The sequence below is a fragment of the Parus major genome, chromosome 1 (assembly GCF_001522545.3).
Source record: "Parus major isolate Abel chromosome 1, Parus_major1.1, whole genome shotgun sequence".
NCBI lineage: Eukaryota > Metazoa > Chordata > Aves > Passeriformes > Paridae > Parus > Parus major.
This window is the reverse complement of record NC_031768.1, coordinates 103,480,004-103,496,699: the sequence shown is the minus strand read 5'-3', so window position 1 is coordinate 103,496,699 and position 16,696 is coordinate 103,480,004.

The window sequence follows — 16,696 nt, the reverse complement described above, 5'->3', positions numbered from 1 at the left end:
CATGTTGTGAGAACAACACATGGCTGGTGTGTTCTAAAATATTTAGGGAAAACAAAATTTAAATTTGATTATCACATCCCATCAGTAAAAAATTGCATTGGCTACACACTGTCTGCACCAGTCACATTAAACCAGGCTTATACAGTGGGAACAGTAGATGCCATCTGCAGCCCTAGAATAATCTTGGCAGCACACCAGCACTCTCATTTCTGTGGAGAACAGCCTTGCTTGCTGTAGCTGAGTCCTCATGGTACCTCAGATGGCCAAATTGTCTCAGAGCTAGTAACTGGATATTATCACTCATTTAAATCATCCTGGTTAAACAAGATGCTTGGAGTTGGCAGTTCCAGAAAGTTTATAAAGGTTGAGCAGGGTAACCTTTCTTGCCCCCATGCCCTGATTTAGCAGAACATGATTACCTCAGGCAACTGACAAAAAGCCTGTGAGGGACAACTTGAAAACTGGAACATACATTAAAAAAAACAAACAAACAAAAAACAAAACAAAAAGAACCCACCAAAAACTATACAAAAAAGCCACAAAAGAATACAACAAAAAACCTGTTGCTGAGGAAATTTCAGTGTTATTCCACTTTAAATGGAACAGAGTCTTTCAGCAGGACAACTAACATCATTCTAATTAATTAGATTGAGAGGGGAGACAAGGGAAAATGCATGGCAGTATTTCTGTGTTTGAATAGGAATTTTGACCTGGATAAGCTAATTTTTTTTAATTTAGAGAGCAAGAAGCAATCAAGACAGTTCTTGAGGAAGACTGGCATCCAGCAATCTGCAAAAAGGGTATGGACAACAGGCACAGTTACAGTTCAAAGGCTTGTACATCAAAGAGTGACCCAATCCCCTGTGACTCTCCCTGCTCCTATTTCACTCAAATTCTTCAAAGTGGGATTCAGTGGAATAGATGAATGTTTTTTTTAATCCTGGATAACCATATAACAGCCAAGATTTACTCTAACTATTGAATCCACATGTAGTTCAAAACCCTGTTACCCTCATAACATCAAAAGGAAAACACTGCTGTATGCAAAAATAATTGTTCATTAATAAACTCCAAATATGCATCAATAGCTTAGTGAATCACACACATATTGGTTTAGTGCTACAAATGTCTAGAAGCAGTTTTACCCAGGATAGTGGGTAGGTGGGACTTCAGAGGTGGTGATGCTGGACATCTCACCTTCATCACAAGCACTCATGGTACCAGTGGTATCAGATCTAAAACTTCACAATCTTTAGCACAGTTATCCTTTCAGTGTCCCCGTGGCAGGGAATGTAGCACCACACCAATGTTGCCATGAGGTTGAGTTTATTGCCTGTATCACTTGTAACCAAAATCATACACATGTCACCTAGCAGTCACTGATGAGGTCTGAAGTCAAAATGCTGATTTTCAAATCTGTGGTTTCAGTTGCTTCCTCACTCTTAAGATGCTTAAAGATACTTCGAAATGTAAAGTCTGTCTGTGCAAAAATTCAGACACTAGACTTCTTGACAATATTTAGCAGCTAGACAGCTACCCTACATTTAAGCTAAATCAGGATCTATAATTTATGCATTCATGTTCCTATGAGATCTCTGCAATTAATCTGACTGCTTTCTTCAGAGCAACCTTACCCAAGGAAGCTTTGTAGAGAATAAGGGTAGAGTGGACAGGATTTGCCCTTCTTGCTGCCACCCACCAGTCACAGCATCCTTTCTCCTTAGGGTTTAAATTTTCTTCTTGTTTTCTGTTCTCTTCCATGTGATATCACCACACCAGGTGACTTTCTCCTTCTCCAGAACCTTGAATCAACTGTTCTGCTTTATGCAGATTAATTAGACACCAGTGGAGCTAAGGACAGGTGTGTATAAATGTGTGTTTGTGCATGACTCTTTGGCCTGGCTGCCAGAGCAGTCACTTAACAGAGGATACAAGTGGATTCCCCAGTCAGAGCTTCACTAAACATTAAATATTGATTTCACTGCAGTAGAAATGAAAATGGTTGCAGTGAGTAAAATAGAGTGTTTTGGAGGAGTGGCTTTGTGTGCTCAGGGAAGAAGTCTGCAGAAAACCAAAATTTGAACCACAAACCAGAGTTGTAAATCTGTGTACTGAGAATCCAGCAAAGATACTTCTTCATCCTCAGAATGAAACTGGAAACAGTCTAATTCTGCTGTTAGTTTGTAAACTGTGCAAAATTGCCAATCTTATTTTCTTTATTATTTCTGTGTGACTTCTTGAGGAGCAAAGGCTGGCATGCATCTTACTCTGTCATCTCCCTCTGCACACCACTGCATTCTTCCCTTCAATCTCTGGGAATTTCCAGGAGAGAAATGGTGAGGGTGAGGAAGGAGCCATTTAAAAATGACAGTGGCAAAGCCAAATGCATTTTTATCATTTGATTTTTAGTAGCTTGCTGCTGTGTGTAGGACCACAAGGAAGTTGATCCATTTTGTAACCAGTGCCTTGGTGGAAAAACTCAGTTGGACTGAGTGGATTCAGGGAATCTTATTTGAAAGAAAATGATGGCACTATTGGAAAACTGAATAGGAGGGGATAAATCTGTGTGCACATATCCTAGTCAGGAACAGGAAACTTTCATTGCTCCTGCAAGTGGTGCCAGCCACAGCCACAATTTTGCTGGGCGTCAGTTTACACTTCCTTAAAGAAAATGTATTATTTATCTCACAGACACCAAGAAAGGCATAATATATTATTAAGGGATTAGGTAGTCAAAAAGAAAAAAACACACTGTCAGGGCTGGAATTACATTTCTGAATATGACTAATAAAAATTTCAGTCACTGCTGGAGATGGGATACTCATCTGCCCTTGACCAAACACCTCAGTACGATGTGTCTGCTTGTGTGGTCTTAAGCACCCCAGAGAGGCTTTCCCATTTTCAAATGGTATCCTACATCTCCATGTTACCTGTAGATTTTGTACAGATTTTGTACTAATTTGTAGTAGCAGAAGATAAAATAAAGTCCAGCCTACAAAAAGAAACTGGGAGCAGTTTCTTTTAGAAATAGAACAAAAGCTAGGAGAAAGGAAATAGATCTGTAGCAAGAGTTTTCAGTGGAAACTGAGACAAAAATACCATGTAAAAACATTCAATGCACATCAGAGCTGTCCTAATCGTCCAGGTTTTCATGTAGAAACCCTACTTAATCTGACAGAAAGATGTAATGGAATTTTTTTTAATCAATTTAACACTTTCAGGATTAAATGCATAGTTTTGTGGCAGAGAAATCTTTGTGCTTTTATACATACATACACACACTGGGCTCCATAAACTGGTTTGTGGCAACATCTAGAAAACCTACAAACACAGATTTCTTTTAAAAATTAAAATACATGTTATATTAATGGACTTCTATTTACAAAATTAAGAACTACTCTGCAGTGTCATCTTTACAGAAAAACCACAGTACACTTGCTATTTGAGTTGCTATTACAACTTTGGATTTGTAGAAACTTAAAAATCATTGAAAAACTACTGCAGTCATAAAACTCTGCTAAATCCAAGTGCACAGATTAAACAGAAGTGTCTAGAAAAACTGCCAAAGCATCCAAGTGAAAACAAACATGAGGGAGATATAATTACAAGGGATAACAAGACTTTGGTTGTAATCTCTTGCATGTATTGGTATTATCAGCTGAATCTTTGGGTAGGTCTGATCCAAAGGCTGCTAAATGTTAATGAGGGTATTGTTTCTGATTTTAATAGGTTCTGAACTAAATACTAAACCATTTCTGTTGTGTGATGTGAAGCATAGTGTATGAACATAAACCTTGCATGTCATTAAGTATCAAAACCAATGTCTCATTATTATTTATTTTTAATGTAGCAGAAATAGCCTTTTCAGAAATAAAGACTCCTTATAACAAAATTTTCAGCAATGCTTTTCTTGAGTCCATGCACTTAGACTCTGGCTTAGATGTAAAGTGAAGCAATTAATTTCCTCTGCTTGGCAGGTGAACAAAACTCTTGCAATGCAACTTTGACTTTCATTTTAGTTGCAGTCTGTTATTGCTAATGAAAAAAAAAAATACTTCCTAGCTTTTCTACTGTATCAGCTGGATAAATTGTTAACACTTAAGAACTCCCCAGGCAGTAATGAATGACAGAGTTTTCTCTGTTATCCCTGATAAAGTTTAGGATATGGAAAGCAGCTTAATCCTCTTTCTATACTCTCCCATCTGTGCTTTAGAGCTACACAGTAAATTACTACATACTTAAGCACTGCTTCAGATGCAATTTCATATTTTCAAAGCTGAGATAATTTTACTCCACAGTGTATTTTTTAATCTTTGTAAAAAAAAGTAAAATGTTTAAGGAAGCCAGGTCAGATAAAACTGTTGAATTTAAGAGATGGGTGGTGGTTTTCAGTGAAGTAAACCTTTTATAAAGGTTACTTGGAATACAGAATTAAGCCGGACAAATTACTTTGTTTGCAGAAAATCTGCAATGTGAAGTGTTAAGGTTTAACTCAATTGTAATCTGCTGTTAATTATTTAACAGGAATAGTAGCTAACAAATATGGCTTGAGGCACTTTTTACTGTACCCTAAACATGCTGTTGCCTGTGTCTAATATCTTTGATCCTGCTTTCATTTTGCAGAATGATTTTAATTGGTACAGTTTTGCCATTAACCTCAGTCACAGTTAGGGCTCATTTCTTTGTCTGTGAGGAAAGCTTAAGTTTCGTGTTGGAATTCTCCATGTTTTATCAGATGTGCCTTTTGCTGCTGTCTAATCATTAAAGATAAAGGGACTGATTTAGTATCTATTGGAGTAAATTGACTGATTCAGTTCAGAGTCTGAGCATAAACAGCTGCTCCAAGAGTAGAAGTGAATGCAGTGAGAGATATTTTATAAACTTCTCTATCTTGCATTTTTCTGTATCCACATAAAACCCCACATTCAGTAAAACTGAAAAAATCCAGTCAGTCCAGTGTCTTGCTCAGGTCACCATATGGTTGTAGTACAGCTGTTTCATGTTAAACCTTTACAAAATAGAGATTATACTTAGAGGAAGCAGCATATACTTTGAAGATTCTGCAGCCACAGTGCAGCATCTAAAGCAGCCAGCCACAAATCATCTAAACACTCTGACAGAGAAAGAGTTCCTGTGTAACCCTTTGTTACTTTGAATTTCAAAACGTCATTTTACTACCTATCCTATGTCCTGGGACTATCCTGAAGAATAGAGGCCATCCCACCTGGTGACCTAAACCCAGCTAAGCAAACATCTGTCACCTTACAACCGGATTATGGCAATCCAGCACTTTCTCTAAAAACCTGTCAATTGCTTCTAAAACTAAAAGTTGTCAAACCTGAGTTTAATCTCCTAATTCTGGGTGGAGAAAAGGGACCATAGATTTTTCTGTGGGGCCAGATATTCCAGCTCTGCAGAGAGCATCCTGATGACATTGAAACAGAGCCACTTCCCCCTGCGTATTCCCAGAAGAAACTCCTCGATTTGTTCTACTTTCTTTAGGCCCTTGCCAAGTGCTGGCTGCTGGGATTGCAAAGGAACAGGGCCCCATCTCCATCACCTGACCCACACACATCTGCTCCTCTAGTGTGGTGAGCTACGAGCACCTCGGTGGGCAAACCTGGATTTTGTGCTCACCAGTGGGAGAAGTGACTCATGGAGTTGAAAGAAGCTTGGTAATGACAAAAAACTACCTATTGTGGGTAAATTGCAATTGCATATTGTTGAAATAATAGTGAAGTGGCACAGCTATGCTACTGTAACAATGGAAGTTTCAGAAAGCTCCTGAAAATATAATAATACCTAAATATAAGGCATTCATGTGGTCTTTGCCCCTTTGGGTAGCTGGTGTGATGTTATCAATAGAGACAGTAATCCAAGGGATCACGTAGGAGAAGCAGGGACAGGGTCTATACCCTGCCTCTGTGAGGGAGGGAAAGCTCACTTCAAAGCTGGTGCCTCAAAAGGCAAGAGAGTGGGTTACCTTGAGCCTGAGAAGGCTGAGGAATAGAGAGACATACTGGCAGCATCCTCCCCCTGCTTTTCTCCACTCCTTGCTCCCTAGGCTTCCCTTGGGAACCCTGACAGCAGCCCCCAGGGTCTGCCCCCAGCACAGTCCTGATCCCCAGGGACAGAATTCAGTCCCCTCCATGCCCAGGGGGACTCTGAGGAACAGCAGGTGAAACAAAAAAAAAAGGAGGAGGAGGACCTGGCTAATCTTCTGCAGTTTAACCTGAACATCAGTTCACAAAATTAAACAACAGATGCTTCCCAAGGGCATGACACATAGAGGCCTCCTTGAAGTAGGGGAACAGCTTAAGCCTTCCAGCTAAGGCTGACAGATTTTCTGATAACAGAAAATGAAGCAATCTAAAAATATGCTCTTCCAGCTACCCATACAATCAGTTACAGGTAGATCATAGCATATTTCATAAATGTCAAAGCAAGCTGTCCTGACATCATTAGTCCTTTATTTTAGACACTGATAGAAGGAGATAAGCTAATTATTTATGACTATTTAAAGGACAAACAAAGCACAGAATTAGATTGATAGGAACACCCTTAATAACCTGATCAAAAGATAATTAATGACTTCCAATTGTTTGGGGTTTTTTTAAACTTCTTGTGGCTATGATACATTTTGACTATATGTTGTTTATACTCCTCTAGGCAGTAATGATTTAGATACAAACAGAGAGCAAGCAGGCTAAAACTTAGCTAGTTTTTATAGTTTGCCAATAGAAAGATAGAAATACCATACTTGGTATAGTAGACATTAAGTTTAGGTCTTAGGTGCAAATATAGAGCAAGACATATGGCTTTCTTAATGGAACAGTAACATGAGTTCGCCTTTTAGTGAATTTGTGTGTGAGCTTGAAAATCCTTGTAAACAAGGTAACTGAGATATTCTGGAACTGAGCATCCATATAAACTGCTAATGAAGTAATGCTGGAACGTTCTGAAACGTGTGAAGCTACTGCTTGAATAACATTGTGACTGCAAACACCACAATATAGGAGAGATATAAATGAAATTCTCAGTGTCTCCAAAATAAGAAGTATTCACATAAATTGTGGAGCAAACGATTGGAACACTAGTAAACTGCATGATTTAGGCATAAAAGCAGCAGTCATTTCAGTTACAGGAGGATATATATATATATTTGTCAAGTCTTGGGAATACATTGAAATCCTGCCCAGATTGCACAGGCCTTCTTAATTATAAAGAGCACTGTTCTTTAAAACAGTGTTTTACTTATATGTTGCTATGTCAACCGTCCAAGTATACCATATTTCCTAATTTTATAGTAATATTCATGGAGCTGTTTAGAAGGCAGACCTGTATCCAGTAGCCATCAGAGAGATTCACCTGGTCTGCCATTATCTGACAATCAATACCTCTTCTCTGGGGCTTGAGATACAGACAGCCAGAACCTCACTGTGAAATCAGGATCTCTGTAATGAAAAGCTGAAATAACATTTAACAATTGAGTAAAAAGACAAGAAGATTGTGGTAAACATGTGAAGAGAATTTGTGCCTTTTTAAAGGAATATTTGTGCTTCCTCCCAAAATGCTTTGAAGGAAATACTTATTTCCTAATCAGCTTAGTTGTAAGTCATTATTAAAAGCACTAGTCTTTTCTTTTCCCCACCTGAAAAGAAAAAAAAAAACAAAACAAAAACAATTATGTGAAACATAATAGTCATATACAAATTACATAAAGATCATTTGTTCACATGAGTGTAATAGTATTACCCATAAAAAATCATATCACATAACTGTAATAGTATTACCCATAAAAAATCATAAAGATAGTAACCAGCATTTGAAAATATTGGTGTAACCAGCCAGGGATGGATTATATTCATTCTCACAAAGAAGAAGAGTAACAAGAAGGAAGGGGAGGGTGGAGCTGTTGGAGGAAGAAGGAGAAAGGAGAACACAAGGAGGCCCCATTCATTCCCTGCCTTGAGTTTCCTTGCAGACACAAGGCCCAGCCTGGTTTTGCTGCTTTGTAGAAATGTCAGGAGTGCTGAGAGCAGAATCCATCATTTCAGCAGGGAGGACAGGGCTCTGACCCCATTCCCTGGTGCACTGGCCCACAGAGCTGGCTGTGTATGGATGCTGGCTGTGTCTGTGCACTCCATCAGGGAGACTCTGCCAGGGGCCTTTCAGGAGAGCTGTGGAATGTTGTCTGATTCCCTCTGCTCCTTGGAAGTGGAGTAGCTAGTACAGACAGTCCCAAGAACCCCTGAACACCTTCCTATCATTCCTGCTGTGCTCTCCACACAGTGTGAGTAGCCAGCCTATTCACCGGGTTAAATAATTGCTGTTAATCAGTGGCAGTCTTAATTAAACTTTTGCCAAGCAAATTTAGTTAATCGTTCAAAACACATTTGTGAGATTCTGCAAAATGAACAGCTTACCCTCCACCTTTGTGAAATTATGGTTAATCATTCACTAATGTCTGCATCATCCTATTTAAACCTTCCCCCTGTGGTTTTAGACTTCTTTCTGCTTGCTAATCCACCACAGGGGAGTGATATGTAAACATGCAAATACATTATTGTAGGCTTTTCCTATTTGTGGTCCTGGGTTCTATCAAACCGTATTTACTGCCTCACCGAGAATGATCTATAATTCATTCGTCTCACACTCAATTGAATTAATTTAAAGGTATAATTCAATTTAACAAACATGCAGCTCGGTGTCCTGAGCAGTGAGACACTGCAGCTGTTTGGGGCAAGCTGCACTTCACCCCATCTCTCAGTTCGCAGCCAGTCTCCTGGCTCCTGGTATTCTTATATATCAAACTAAGCACCACACCAGAGCCACAATCAACCATAACAAGTCAACAACAGCTTCTGAACCTCCAAGCTGTGTAACTATTACCTGGCTGTCCCAAATTTCTTCAAATTCTCCTTCTCCACGAAGATTATGTCCTTTACTGTGCAGCTATTTTAAAATCCCCTTGATATGAACTGCTGCACTCTTGCTCCTAACTCTGCTAAGTCCATTACAGACAACCCTTTCCTGTGATTTACGCCTCATTATAAAAATCAAATTTCTTGGTTGTCAAAAGTAAATTGACTGCAGCAAGCTGAAGGCACCAGATCCCTAGCATACAAAGCCATCACACCATTCTAAGGGTGCAACTTCAAGTGTGATGGAAGGATATCCTATAAATACAGGGCTCTCACAGAGAGGAAAATGAAAAACCGATTATCAGGTTGAGTGAAGAAAGTGCAAACTGTCTCTCTCCTAACCTTAACCCCAGCCACCAGGATGGGCTGAGACCTGGCCCACACTCAAAAGCCATCACCCAGATGAAAAAACTGTCAGCAGAGAAAATGTTCTGCAGGATATTGCTCCTTGTGCCAATCCTTTTGCAGCCCCACTACTGCTAAAGATTTAGGTATTGTGCCTCTCCTAATACTAAAACTTATCTTTACTGTGCTTTTAACCATAAGCCTAAATGAGTTGTGCTTTCAGCCATAGCCTGGGTCCCCAGTATATGTTGGAGATGAAAAAGAAATAATTACATGATACCATCTAAAAGGTCACTGTGAAAACTAAGAAAATTATGTGCAACTATTGTAGTTTCCAAGATGCCATTTTAGTTTTACACGTAAATAATTGATTTTATAGCTTATTTGCTGAATTAAAATTAGAAGTACAGTACACGTTCAACAGACCCTTCATTATATCTTTCTTCATTGATCTAATCAACCATCCCTCACCAGTGCTGAAATGCTACCTATATTCCAAATTTCCTCCAAACTATTAGCAATTCTAGCAAAAAAAAAAAAAAAATTAATCTACTTAGATATACTGTATGTGTCATACACTTAAAAGAAATTATCCAGGTTTATGTTTTTCTTTTAAAAAAAGTGATGCTAACATAAATTTATTTTCTTGGTAATTTTTTTTCCATTAATGTTACTGATATTATTTAATTGAATAAAGATATGTAGTCTTTCTTACACACACATAAATATTACAGATTCTATCCCCCCAGAACATTCATCAGAATTTCTGAATTTCCCACAGCTATTTTGCAATTTTTCCCTGTCTATTGTCAGCTTTAAACCACTATTTTCTTCTCTTTACTTCAAGGTTATGCAAGTTGGCTGTCTGAGTGCAGCAGCACTATCAGAGGTCCACAGGCTACCCCATATATATTTTGAGAAGTTCCATCAGTTCCTGCAGCTGACACCAGTGAAGGTATCATACAGTCAGGTGCATTTTGGACTGCCTTTGACTTCCACACATACACAGCCAAGAAGCTTTTGTCAGCAACGTCACCAACAGCCAGCTGTGGGGCTGGATCTGGGCAGGGGTAAACCCACACCCTGTAACAACTTAGCTCAGTCATTAATTAACTTTGATTAATATTTTTAAAAGTCTGTCATTATGCTGCATGTATTAAATGGTAGTAGGTGACATGTAGAAATTTGAAATTGATTTTTTTTGCTACTTCTTTTCTATATGTAGGAAATCTTAGCATATTTGTACCATCTACACCATTCTATACCATTCTATACCCATAAATCCTCTTCTCTCTGTTCATGCCTGTGGACATGAAAACCCCACTAGTTTCACCTTCTTTCTTTTCTAAGCTTGGCTATTACTAATCTACCTCAGAACTTGGGAAAAGGAGCATATTCCAGTTACTGCTCTGTGCATCCCATACCAACAGAGCAGCCTGCATTAACAAACAAAACAAGCAACACCCCAAACAAGCAAACACCCCAAAATCATGAATATGCCAAATGCTTTGCATGAACAAACTGAAGAAGAGGGAAGTATTTCCCCCACATTTTTCTGGTTTGATATTTCTAGACTTCTCTCAAATAGAGGGGACCATATTTATACCCTGATATAGGATTCTTGTGTTGATGTGCCCCTTCAAACTTGGCCCTCTTAGCACACATTCTGATTTTACCAGAACCTGAAATGAGCAACTATACCAGGCTTTGGACAAAAATGGTTTATGAGTGGTTCATACCCCTTCCCATCATATCCAAGGAATGCCATGGCCTTATAATGGCACACTTTTTGAATCCTTTCCAATTTCAGATGTTTCCTCTCTCTTTTAATACCTCATTGCTTTTGCATCAATTACAACCTGACCTCAAGCCACACTGGCAGTGAATGTGATATATAGTAGAATCCATTTAAATGAATTTCTGATGAAAAACTAAAACTGTTAAAAGAATAAATTTACTCCACAGATTTATACAAATCCTGTATATGCACTGAAATCCTCTTAAAGGAAAAACTGATGAAAGATTAGATAGTTAAATGAATTAAACCCCAGCATCCTAGTGAAATATAATGATCATTTGACCTATTAAATTAATAGCTCCAATGACCATATTGGAGTACGTATTCAAATATATGTCAATTTTAAATATGAAGTGAAAAAATATAAAGCAAACAGTGATCAATGAGAATATCTATTAAGACAATAAACCTACAGAACAGCAGGAAAATGTTCTTGAAAGGTCTTTGTTCACCCAGCCTTAAAGCTAGAAAGTCCTTGATTTCTGTTAAGAAAGAGGATATTGATGATTATTATTAAAAGTTATTAACTGTACAGCATAAATGTAATTTTTGCTTTGCTTAATTTCAGCATATTACAATGTCTGAGAAAGCCATTTCCTTTCCTTCTGGCTGTGGTAAATTGTTAGGGAATTATTTTTAAAAATATATTGACCAACATCTGCCATTAGAGTAGTCTGCATTCCATTTTACAGAAAGTATCTTAAAACTCTGTTATATCTATCATCACTAAAATAAACATACAAAACCACACATGTTTTGAGCACTAAAATATTTATTTTAGCTTTTGTACTTTTAGTATATAGTCAAGAATATCACATATTAGACATATTTCTGAGAAATATTACATCTGTGTATTTCAGAGCTAAAATAAAAATTAGGGATTTTCTTTCCCACTGAAAGCACTATTCTGGTAACACTAACATTCTGTGAGGTGATCCTACTTTGGGAAAAAAAAAAAATTATTTATCTTTCTATCTTGGTTTTGGCCAACTCTTCTACTAACTGGTTTCATTTTTAAATCCCAGATTAAACCACTAAAAACGTGCACTCTAAATCCCCTGGCAATGAGTTGAAAACAATTTTATACATCAGCTTCCTACCTGAGAAGAGTTGAGTTCATGTTCAGTTTAGGTCATAGGTGAAATGAGTTTGTCAGTCACAATCCAGTCTAATAAATTTATATCTTGATCACAAAATTACTGCACTACTCAATTAAATATTGCCCGAAGGAACTGATCATTAGAGATGGAGACCCAACGATGGATATTAGGGACTGAAGTCCATTATCAGTGTATGAAGAAGTGCAAAATTCCAAGACAGACCATTCTCAGTGGTGAGATGCTATGCATAGAAATGGCATCCTTCCTCCTGCCAAGTCCCCACATTTGCACCACCTTGTGATTATATGACAGATTTCAAAAACTCCACACCAAGAAGTTCTATAATCTCTGGGTCACACTTTTCTCTGCAGAAGTCTTTGTAGAAATTCAAGGGGGCTTTTAGTGACACCTTAGAGATTGTGATTATCCTTTTGCCATTTAGCCCAAATCCTGTATTTTTGAATGATGCATAGATAAAACCAAGTCTTTACCAGAGAGTAAAGTGGCAGTGAAGCCTCCTGAAAGCTACAACTTCCCTGTACTGAGGGAACAAAAAGTGTGTGCAAACTGCAGGCCACCAGAGAGATGCACCTGGAAGGGTTCAAATGTGACAGTCCTTTCCTACAAAAAAATATGTCTTCTGCCTTTTCCCCTCCTAAAAGCAAAACCAGATGGATGTGAAAGGTTAGGAAGGGTACTTCAGCCCCCTAGGTGAGGTTATCTTCTAGTCCTTTGAATTTTCCCCTGATTCTCCCATAAACTTAAAAAAAGAAAAAAATAAAAAGGGAAGGGAAAATTTGTTTACTTGACTGGCAAAATACAAGGAAAACTAGTCTTGGGAGATTGGACAGTGGAAATCTTTCATGGTAGAATTTCTCTCTGGTTTTCCCTTACACAGACAATATCCCCCTAATCTTACAGCTGCACTGATATCAGAGACTACAAAGAAATTTTTAATTTCCCAAAACTCCATCCAGCATTATATTCTGCTAATCAATACAATGTAATAGTCATAAAGAAGAAAGCTGGAAATAACCATGCAAACACTTCAGTCATCCCAAAAATTGTTTTCTACTGTACCTTGGAAAGCAAAAATATACACTGAAAATACAAATAGATGGTAAAAGGGAGACACAGGAGATTGAATTCCTGAATAAAAAAAAATAGCTGGATGGCTGGGCCCATAGATTGGCAATGAGTTGAGTTTAATCTGCTGGTGACCAGTTACTAGAGGTGTTCCTCATTGCTCAGTATTTGGGACAATTCTATTTAATATCTTTACTGCTGATCTGAATGGTGGGATCAAGTGCACCCTCAGTCTCTTTGCAGCTGACACAAATTTGGGCTGGAGTGCTGATCAGCTGGAAGGCAGCAAGGCACTACAGAGGTACCAGGACAGGCTGGATCCATGGGCTGAGGCCAGTGGTCTGAGGTTCAACAAGGCCAAGTCTTGCACTTGAGTCACAACAACCCCAGGCAATTCTACAGGCTTGGGACAGTGTGGCTGGAGAGATTCTTGATGAAAAAGGACCAGGAGGTGCTGGTTACAGCTGAACATGAGCCAGCTGTGCCCAGCTGTGCCCAGGTGGCCAAGAAGCCAATGGCACCTGGTCTGTATCAGCAGTGGTGTGGCAGCAGGACCAGGACAGTGACTGTCCCCCTGTGCTGGGCACTGGTGAGGTCACACCTCAATCCTGCGCTCACTTTTGGGCCTCTCACTGCAAGAAGGACATTGAGGGGCTGGAGCATGTCCTGAGCAGGGAACAGAGCTGGGAAAGGGTCTGGAGCACAAGTCTGATGAGGAGCAGCTGAGGGAGCTGGGGAATGTTTGATCTGGAGAAGAGGAGGGTCAAGGGGGACATTATCACTCTCTACAGCTGCCTGAAAGGAGCGGACAGCCAGCTGGGGTCAGGCTCTTCTCCCAGGTAACAAGTGACAGGACAAGAGGAAATGGCCTCAAGTTATTCTAGCGGGGATTTAGATCAAGTATTAGAAAAAATTTCTTCATGGAAACATTGCCAAGCCCTGGAACAAACTGCCCAGGGAAGTGGGGGAATCACCAACACTGGAAGCTTTTAGAAGACATGCAGATGTGACACTTAAGAACACAGTTGAGTGATGGACTTGACAGTGTTAACACTGTCTCAATGGACTCAATGATCTTAAAGGTCTTTGCAAACACATATACTGGATCAGGGTTCTGCAAATTAGAAGTTTAATAGAGAGATGATTATTTTAAGTTTGACACTCATATTAAGATAGCCTGTAAGACTGTCTAGTTGAGAAGTGCAAATCAGTTGAGAGCTGGGAAATGAAGAGGTTTTGTTGACAAGACAACCACTAAAAAGAACTGGAGATTGCTGCATAAGAAATAGTATCCAAGGCCAATCTGTAGACAGCAAGGCTAAGATGAGAAGCTGAATGTGAAATACAGTCAGAGAACACTGTTTATGTAAAGATTTTACTGGGCCTGACAGAAAGAGCCCTTTTTCTTAATGATGTAATGATGACCTAGTTGAAGAGTGAAGCACTTCAAAGCAAAGGCAGGAGAGGATGCTGCAAATACATGCAAGGCTTAAATACCTTTTGAGACATATACAAATGCTATTGCCTTTATGGGACAGCAGAAAAATGTAAGTGTAAGGAAGGTCTTGATTGTCCCTTTGCCATACATAAAAATCAGCTTGTAATAATCCAATATTCACACTAAAATCTTTGGCCACACACCAGTGGAAACCATATTTCCATCCTTGTCTCTTGGGAATCCTCTTCTGAAAGACTTCTTTTTTAACAGTTCAGCCCACATCTCTTTTAGTCAGTTCACCACATCTGATTATCCTTCTCAGTGAACACTCAGAACAGGTGGCTGCAACCTGTCCTATAACCCTTTCTTTGCCAAACTTTTCACTTAAAGCCTTGGGGTTTGTTTGTTTGTTTTGTCCAAATGAAAAAAAAATAAATAAATTAAATCAATAGAAGAAGAAATTAAATGTCTTTTAGCTGTGGGAAAAGAAAAATCTGAATCAAGATCTGAAGCTATGTTTAGTGGGTTAATCCGTTTTAATCCATGAAAATCAGTCTCAAGCCACGCTCATTAAGAGGAATTAAATTTTGTTTTCTGTTATTTAAGCAACCTAGGAGACATCTGACCTTCCTGCCAATAATTTCTCTGTACTATTTATAAGCATTTTTGAAGGTGCTGATTACAGTGCTGAATGTCAATAGGATTCTGTCTACTATTAATATTATTAATATTGCTGTAGAACTTAGAGCAGCAATTATGGAGCAAGACCTGACTGAGCTACAGGATGCACAGATCCAGAGTAAAAGACAGGTACTCTCACAAGAGCAGTATGAGTAACATTAAGAGTTAACATGAATCTGCATGTGGAAGACTGAAACAGCATTGGTCAGAATGGCAGACAGGAGTTGGATAACTGATGCCTTCATTGACAAGAATTCTAAAGATTTGAAGCTTATGATAAGATAATAAACATGACAATTTGCAGGTATTTATTGAGACCATTGCACAAGAACGAGGGCCATCAGGAAAAAGGTTTGATATGTTTGATAGTTGATATGAATGTTATTGATGGGTCAAAAAGAAGCCCTGAGTAACAGTCCTGGACATTTCTGAGAGAAAAGATTTTCGTGATCTCAGTGGGATTCATCTGATGAAGCAAAAGAGGGAGAAAAGTAAGGATATAACTGAAAAGTAGACCTTCAAAGTCCTAAATTGCCCCTTCATTTACACATAAATGAAAAGGAGAAAGACAAAGGAGAACACATAGGCACATTGAAGCTAAAGGTGGGTATGAAGTTTGCATTGGGTAAGACTGAAGCATGCCTGTATGTGAATGGAAAAGCTGGAGCATTAGAGGAGAGAGGAAGGAAAGGAGGGAAAACATAGATACAAACTGAAGATAAAACAGATGGCACTGACACAGACATACATGATTAGAGGAGCATGACTCAGGAACTTCACCTGAATCAGGGGAGAAGATAATATAGAATCTTTACAAAGACTGCAAAGCAATCTGGGAGAGGATGGAAACTCAAATGTTTTTTTCAGGGGGCAAGGTGTGTAGAGTTTTTACTGGAATAAATTGTTGAAACTTGTATAAAGAAATCGAGAATAAAGGTGTAGAGGATTCTGAAACAGGATGCAAGCTGGGAAAAATGTGACTGTGATTGTAAGCATAGAATTTCAGATGGAAGAGGAAAACTGTTGGGTCAGGAAGACATCAGAATGGAAATAGGAGAGAAAGTATTTTGCAGCAGGAGGAGACAAGCATGGAGAAGCAGAATTCATTGTAACTCTGCAGTGTATAGACACAAGTGCCTCAAGATGAGCACCAAAAGTGGTTCTAAACTGCAGCTTAGTTGGGCAGACCATGCAATTAGAAAACACATTGAAGGAAATAATGGCAAAAATGAGTGAAATAAAAATAATGCATCAATTTACAAGTTAAAAAAACAAGCAGAAAACCAGATCCATACACAGCATCCAAAAGGAAAAAATCTATTTC